This window comes from Solanum pennellii, chromosome 6, assembly GCF_001406875.1.
Source record: "Solanum pennellii chromosome 6, SPENNV200".
Lineage (NCBI taxonomy): Eukaryota > Viridiplantae > Streptophyta > Magnoliopsida > Solanales > Solanaceae > Solanum > Solanum pennellii.
This window is the reverse complement of record NC_028642.1, coordinates 36,865,706-36,874,090: the sequence shown is the minus strand read 5'-3', so window position 1 is coordinate 36,874,090 and position 8,385 is coordinate 36,865,706. Positions and strand designations below refer to the sequence as shown.

General features: G+C 31.2%; 1 pseudogene; it reads right to left on the bottom strand.

The window, feature by feature from the left end:
* The window catches only part of LOC107022281, a 4,226-nt pseudogene extending 388 nt beyond the window's left edge, over positions 1 to 3,838 (bottom strand).
* Between the last annotated feature and the right edge of the window lie 4,547 nt (positions 3,839 to 8,385).

Below are 8,385 nucleotides of genomic sequence, written 5' to 3'. Positions count from 1 at the left end.
TATATATATATATATATATATATATATATACATATATATATATATATGTATATACATATATTGTATGAATTCTAGATTGAATAATAAAATTATCTGCCAAGTTGAATCAATGGAGAAATTACAGTCGATATGAATTGCGCCAATTAAGGCTTCAACTATATCTGCAAGAATTTCAGGGGGATTAATGCAACCTAATGAATGCAATGGGTACTCCAATGTAGAACTTCTCAATTCTTCCACCTACGAAAAACAACAAACATATGAACTTTTCAAGATATTCCGTTTGTTCGATTTAATTTTTCGGTGCTCAATTTAATTTGGTAAAAATTAAAAATTTATTTGATTCAATATTATTTTTCGATTTGCACTTACTATAAATAAAAATCTTACATAGATATGATATAAGAAGAAATAAAAGGGGGAAGAAAAGGGGAGGGGTGTTGGGAGGGGGGGGGGGTTAAAGAATGAAATGAGAAAAAAACTTTAAAGTGATACAACTGAAATTAGAAATTTGTATTACAAATCCTATTCTTTATGAATTCCTATTAGATATTTACGAGGAGAAAATCGAGAGAGAAAGAAATAGTAAAAAAAAAAATTAATCAACCTAAGAGAGTTTATTGGAGATGAGGAGACTGGGGAGAATGCAAAAAGGTAAAAATTATACAAAGTTTTTTAAAAAAAATTATTAACTTATTTTTTAATTTAAAAATAAGAAATCAAGTAATTGAAAACTTAATAATATTAAATTGAAATAGATTGAAAAATATAAAAAACATAGATAAACCAATGTGGTCTGTTATTTTGATTTTAATCGAATAATGTTCACCCCTACTTATTCGTTTCCAATGGACAAAATTTAAAATAAAAATTTAATGAATTGAATTTGTTGATACTTACTTGTTCTTTAAATAAATGAATCTGATAACATAAATGATTGTGCAAATTGTATTTGATGGCGATTCTAGCAAGTTTTTCAGTGTCTACATTGATACTTCTCAAATTTGTGAGATTGTCCGAGGATAAATCTGGATAAGCAAAATAATGTTCCTTTGCTATCATCAGATTCAAAAGCGAATCACCTAAATCGAAAATCAATTAGTTCATAAAATTCAATAAGACTAATCATTTTTGTTAGATTCGACCATCAAAATTTGTTGCTTACCTAAATACTCCATTTTATCATTAGAGCCCAATTTTGTGCGACAGAGGATGAGTAAAAGCTTGATGTAACAAGTTGGGATTCTTAAATTTGTATCATGTTATTTCCTCTACTAGCCTCTCCCGTTGTAGAAAGCTTTGTTCTTCCATGACTATATATTAATTCAAATTATAGCAAGTTTGTAGGGAGGTCTCCCAATTTAGAGTGGGTTTTATAGAATATTTTGGTATAAAGATAATGTAAGAAAGTGATAAAATGACAAAACTAGTCCCTTATGTTTAAGGACGGGTTCAAATTAGTTCTTTAATTATGTACTTTGTAATTTTGCCGGTCCTTTAAGTTTATCAAAAGATAATGTTTTTATTCTATGTCTAATATTAGTTGAACTCAATTTACTGTTTCATATAAGGAAAATACCTTTCTTAATATAAAAGGAAAGAATAAGTTCCAGTAATATTCCAAATTCATTATTTTTCTTCATTCACCCGATCCTCGTGACTATCCCACTCACGAACCTCACGCTCCACTTCATCCCACCCCTATAATAAACGTTATACAAAATATTAGATTTTATTATCGAAATTGTGTACGTGTACATTTATCTTAAATAAATGGGAAAAGGATAAATTTACATATGAACTATCGTAAATGGTATACAAATATTCTATGTCTTACTTTTACGACTTTGGTCTCCCTGCCATTCAAAAACTAGAGCATATTTACCCTTCAATCTAGTGGAAGACCAATAGGGACACCTGACACAATCCTAGAAATGAACATGTTTGACCAATTAATTTAACCCTAAATTTAAATTTCACATATAGCAAACATAAAATCATATTTGTATGTTATAACTATAGTTTGTATAATTGCACTCCATAGCAAACTTTATGTTTGCTAAAGTTTGCTATATAGCATCAGATTGTATAACTCGATGACAAGAACTTCAGATTTGTTTAATTTTGCTGGCATGTCATTTGTATAAATCGTTGCAAAACCCTTGTTTTTATAAATCGATGACAACCTCTCAGTTCAATTTTATGTGTTTGTATATCTGCAAAAAAATTGAATTTGTATACAATTAAATCAGAATAGAACATTTGTATATCAAATCTCTCTCTCATTTGCTTTATACAACACAAATTATACATGTAATTTGTATAACATGTGTTTGTACAAAGCGAGAAAGAGAGAAAGACAAAAGAGATTTGGGTAGGGAAATATCTGTATTTGTATTAGTGTAAGTATATAGGACAAAAATATATGTATTTGTATTTGTATATACAGTTTTCTCTCGCTTTATACAAATACAAACGCATTTTATACATTTGTATTTGTATAAAGGCGAGAGAGGTGAGGAAGAGACGGGAGAGAGTTGCGAACGAGAAACCTAGGAAGAGAGGCGAATCACAATTGTTTGCTACGGATTACAATTAAATCTGACTATTACTATAGCATTTAATTTGAATTAATAGTTTGCTATTTTTTATAAATTTCCCAGTTAAAAATCCGGTTATATACATTTAACCCCATTGAATAATCCATTCATCACACTTAATAAGTTGTTATTATATATTATGATTTCTCAATTCAGTACTTTACAATTTGCCTATCTAGCTTTTAACTAGTTGTAGAAATCAGTTTCACCTAAGTCGTGATTGTCCACTTTTATTTCAAATATGGTGCATCTTTGTGCTAATTTTATTTCAGATTAATAAAATATTTTACATAATTAAAAGTCCAAATACAATAGGAAGCTTCTGATTGTGGCTCTTTAGCAATTTCTCCTGAACAACATCTTCCACATCGTGAATTGAATCAGTTTTAGGTATATATCCAGCAACTTATGTGTGAGGAATTGGGAATTTTTTAAGTGTGATAGATGGATTATATGGGTAGGTTAAAGTGGATATGGATGGGTTTTTAAATTTTAGGGTTAAATTAATTGGTCAATTGGGTCTCTCTACAGGATTGCGTCACGTGTCCTTATTTGGTCTTCCATTAGAGTGAAGGGTAAATATGCTCAAGTTTTTTGACGTCATGGGCACCAAAGTCCTAAAAGTATAAATGAAGGTATCTATATACCATTTACGACAATTCAAAAGAATAATTGTTCTTTTTCCCTAATTATATACAAACAATTGCATAATTTTACATATGTTAGAATAGTATAACTATAACATTTATATATATAATGTTGTTTTATACATATGTGGCTTAAAATTATGTAATATATACAAATAAGACATAATGCACACCAATTATATGCTGATATAAAAAATGTAACGACATGTTCTCGTGGTTATAGAAAAGTCAGAGAAAAAATTTTGGGGTCAGAAAACTTTTTGATTGTAACTCGAAAATTTCTAGCCTAATTCAGATTTGAACGAAATAGGAGTCAGGCGAAACTCGGGAAATTTGGAAACAAATAATAGATCTAATTATGAATTTGATTGCATGAGTAGATAGCTAAGATGTTAAGGAACTCGTATGAATTTATCGAATCGAATTCATACGCATAGAACTCCTGAAACGGATATTAGCGTGAACCGGTAGTTTCTGAGTGTCATGGGTTGAAGGTGTGTTGTAAAATGGGGGTTTGAAACTCTTAATCAACTCTTTGTTTTCGTGCAAGACGCTAGGGCGGAACCGCTGTGGCGGTATAGGGGCCGCCATAGCAGGTCAGTCGTGACTTAAGTCGTAAATAAATCCGAAAAATGTTATTATTTTGCAATTTTCTTTTGTGAGAGCTAGGAGACGACTCTATGCAAGTTCTTGATTGTTTCCACGAAAATTTGGTGCTAAAGGTAAGGATCTTACTCCCCTAATCTGTTTTTTGATCAGTGGAACTTAGAATCTTGCTCATATAATGTTGGGGGAGGTTTTTGAAATGTTTTGTGCGGTGGAAAAAGTCCTAGCTGCACATTTGGATCATAATTTGGTTCTTGGGTTATTGGATTAGTCAAAATCTGGTTAAATTCGACCTTAATTATTGATCACGAATTGAATTGTTTGTTTGTAAACCTAGAGCCAGCGGAAAGAATCCGGAAAGGGAAGAATCAAGTTTCTTAGGAGGGTTCAAGCTTTGTTCAAGGTAGATGATGGTTGTGGTTTCATGTTTGTGTGATATATGCTAGTAATTACTTCATTATAATGCACGTATTTATGTGAGTGTTGCACTATTGATCACACTAATGTAAATGAACATTAATGAATGATTGTAAGCCATGAATTAACAATTGATTGTATGATTATGAGAATGTACCTTGTAATTGTGGTTGTGGCATGTTGAATGGAACGGGTGTCACGTTTCGACACACTAACTGAATTCGGATGTCACGAACCGACATACATAACAAGTGTCACGATCCGACACACTAATCAGTGGCGGATCAAAATTTCGTTCAATTGGATTCAAGTTACAAATAATCATAGTGGTGGTCCATAATAATGCTTAGTATTTTTTATTATATCCTTAATAAGTTATTTTATGGTGATATTCCTAACAAAAATATACTCTATTGATTTTTTATCTACTTAGAAGAAAATTTTCCACATTTTTTCAATTTGACAAGCTACTTATTACTCTTCTAACACTTTTAAAAATCATAAAAAAATAAAAATGCACTAACCTAACTTTTGTGTATACAAAGTAAAAAGGAAAATAAATACATGATTTTACATATTACAAAAAATCAAACTAAGTATAACTCCCTCGTTTCATTAAAGTTGATCATCTTACTAAAATTAGTTGTCCACCTTACTAAATCAAGAAATCATTAATCTAATTTTTCATATACATTACACTTATGATTAATTCTTTTTGAAAGTATGCACATTTATTTATAAACTTCGCAAGAAGTTTTCAAGAGGTGGATTAGTAAAATTATTTTTCTTTTTTGTGGTTTTTTATAATATGCATGTAAAAAGTAATGTAGTAAAATAAGATGGATCGGAGAGACTATATAAAAACTATAAACATATTGTCTAAATTATTACAATTTTAAATTATTGTCAAATACAAACATAAAAAGAAAACAATAATAATAAATTTAGAATATTACTATTGTTATTTCACAAGAACTAAAAGTCTAAAACTATAATAGTCTACATTTATTAGTTATTTTAAAAAGTAAGTGTTTGGAAAAAAAAAAGAAAAAAAAAAGAAGAAAATGTTTTGCCTTGACGGGGGCTTGAACCCAAATTCTCTTAGTGAATTTGAACCCATTCACCACTGACCACACCATTCATTATGTCAAATATGGGTTCATTTTATTTATATACACATATTTACAAATAATTTATATATGTATAACACAAATTTTTTCGATGAAGTGGATTCGATTGAATCCACTTGAACCACTGTAGGTTCACCCCTGACACTACTTAGGACGGGTGTCACGATCCGACACACTAACTTAAGACGGGTGTCACGATCTGACACACTAACAGCTTGAGATGAGTTCCATGAGAGGACCATTGACTTGTCATATAGATTAAATATTGAAAATGTGGAATTGTTCATTGATCATGAATGATGATTGATATTGTATATGTCTGGTTTATGCCTGTTTTATTATGTTGTGATTACTTGTATAAGTGTCACTTATTGGAATAGCCGTGTGATCCTACCAATAAACCGTGGTTGCGTACTGATATTGCACTTGCTTTTTCTTTGTTGAGTACAAGACATTTTCAGGTTCTAGGCATTATTTTCGCATTTGTTTGTTAGACTTTCAGAGTTTATGGAATTCTCTATTTTACCTTTAGATATTTAAAAATGCTTCCTTATCTTTAAATGCATAAGTTTTCGTTAATTTAGTTAGTTGGGTTGTAGTAACGGATCTCCCACCAGAGGATTAGGATTGGTGCCAATCATGACAATATAGATCATGACACAAAAATACTATTTAATTTAACTGTATGCATATACAAATGTTGGAAATATATAATTATAACAAATATAGTGTATAATCGTTGTTTTATGCATTACTGACTTAAAATTATGTAATATATACAAATAAGACATAAAGCAAACCAATTAAATGCTTATATACAAAAAAAATTAGATATACTGGGTACACGTTGTTGACACCTAATTTTGACCCTCCTGGATAGGATCTAATTCACGAGTTTCTTAAATTCCAAACGAGTTTGAAATAGTTGACTTTATAATATTCAAATATTTTTCGAGTCATTCTTTAAAGTAGCTTTAGTCGATTTATATAATTTCAAGTGATATATTTTATATGTTTTTTTATATAATTAGATTACTTTATAAATATTCAAAAATCATCTAAAAAAATATATATTTTCGTTCTAATGAAGTGTCTGATGTTATATAATACTTTGAATTTTAAATTACTTAGTTTATATTCCAAGCTAACTATTTTATTTCGTAAAGATTGAGAAGCTCGTTGGTTAACTATATTAATTCATCTTACTTGTTGATTGATTGAATTTGCTAAGCAAGTTTTATTTTGCTAATTTCAAATACCCCATGCCCAACCCAACATTAATAAATTAGCAGTCTCTTTTTCCTTTGAACACAATTTCTAAATAGGCCCATCTCAATTCTTTCAGCCAAAGAAACCCACTCTTTTCTTAATTTTCACCAACCCAATTATTCTAGCCCAGCCCACTTTTTCCATACCCGACCTAGCCATTTTCTTTTCACCAAGAGCAGAAACGACAAACAAAACCAGCAGTAAAAGCAAAAATGCTGGAATTAGACGGAAAATAGATGGCGACTTCACGCCTTGTAGGCGATACAACGGCACTCTGCGATTCCCTTTCTCTTTCTCCTCCCATCCCTTTCGTTGTGTACGAACCTTCAGTCGAGCAGAGCATCCATTATCCTTGGGGCTTTGAGATCGAGACACGTCTCTCCCCAAGGACAGTGTATTCAATCCCGTGCATCGATCTCGCCTTCCCCTTTCGGGAATGAAGTTTGAATCTGCAGGTTTCAAATTCGGAATCAAAGTAGGATCTCGATTTTGCCCCGATCTTTTCCCAGAAATTCCTCCGCCTTCCTCAATCCATAACCCTAAGGTCCCTATATAAAATATCGCTTCTCCTCTGCCTGATAGGGGATTTTTTTTGAGTGGGAAACTCTTTTATCTTTGAGATTTTGAAAAAGTTAAGCGAGAAGTAGAAAGGGGGAAGAAAAATTTTCTTTCAAAAGTGTGGTATGAGATTTTATTAAAATTTTTAGCTAAAGCAAAGAGAATTTGAGTGGAAAAACTTCAGTAAACAGTAAATATATTCCAAGGAAAATCAGGGGAGTTACTCATGTTACTAGTGGTTTGGGTCCGATATTTTATCCAAATTTCTTTGCTGCTGTCGTGCTTGTGTTTGTGTGGTGAATTCGTCGTTTCCTTATTCATCTATCTCAGTCCGCTGCCCAGTCTATTTATGATGTGCCTCAATGTTGTTATCGTTGTGTCACTGCTATTTGTAGTTGCAAGCATGTGATCTTAACGTTATATATCTTGTTCTTGAAAGATTCGTCTAAGGTTTTATTGTTTCACATCTAGAGGGCTGATTTTCTTGATTCTTAGTTTGAGTTCCTTTAAGTTTCAAAAATTGTATTTGATTTATTACCGTCACTGTTGTTTTCCTTTTAAAATAGGGCAGTGTTTTTTTCTTTAAAAAATAAGGCAGAATTTGGATACCGTGGTAAATTAAAATTTGTTTGAGCTGGTGTGCGCTCGTTTTAACCTTTGTATTTTCCTGTTTTAACCTCATTCAATGATTATTAATAAGTTTTGTTATATTCCCTTGTCATTCGTTTGAAATACTTTTTCTCGCACATTCCTTCAGGTCTAAAATCTGAAAACGGGAGTGTCATTATTAAAACGACTCATTGTTCATTTTGAAGTCATTTTCCTCGTTCTTTGTTCTCCAAGTCTTGGTCATCATTATTCCTGACCCATTATTATTGTGCTAGCTTCATTTTTCTTTTCTTTTTATTTACTAGTTTGTCAATAACTCGACACTTCCTTATCTTTTGTTGGGATGTTGTTTCTGTTTCTATCATGTGTGCTGAGGAGTTAGATCAAATATCTTTTTTTTTCTTCAAGGCATCCATATCGCTTGAAAATGTCTCATATTTAACCTTTGGGGTCTTTTATAATTCGTTGTTTTGGTTGCGATGATGTAGGATTATAGATCTTTATCTCATCCTAAGTATAGGATGGTTTGTCTTGGTGCTACATATTAGT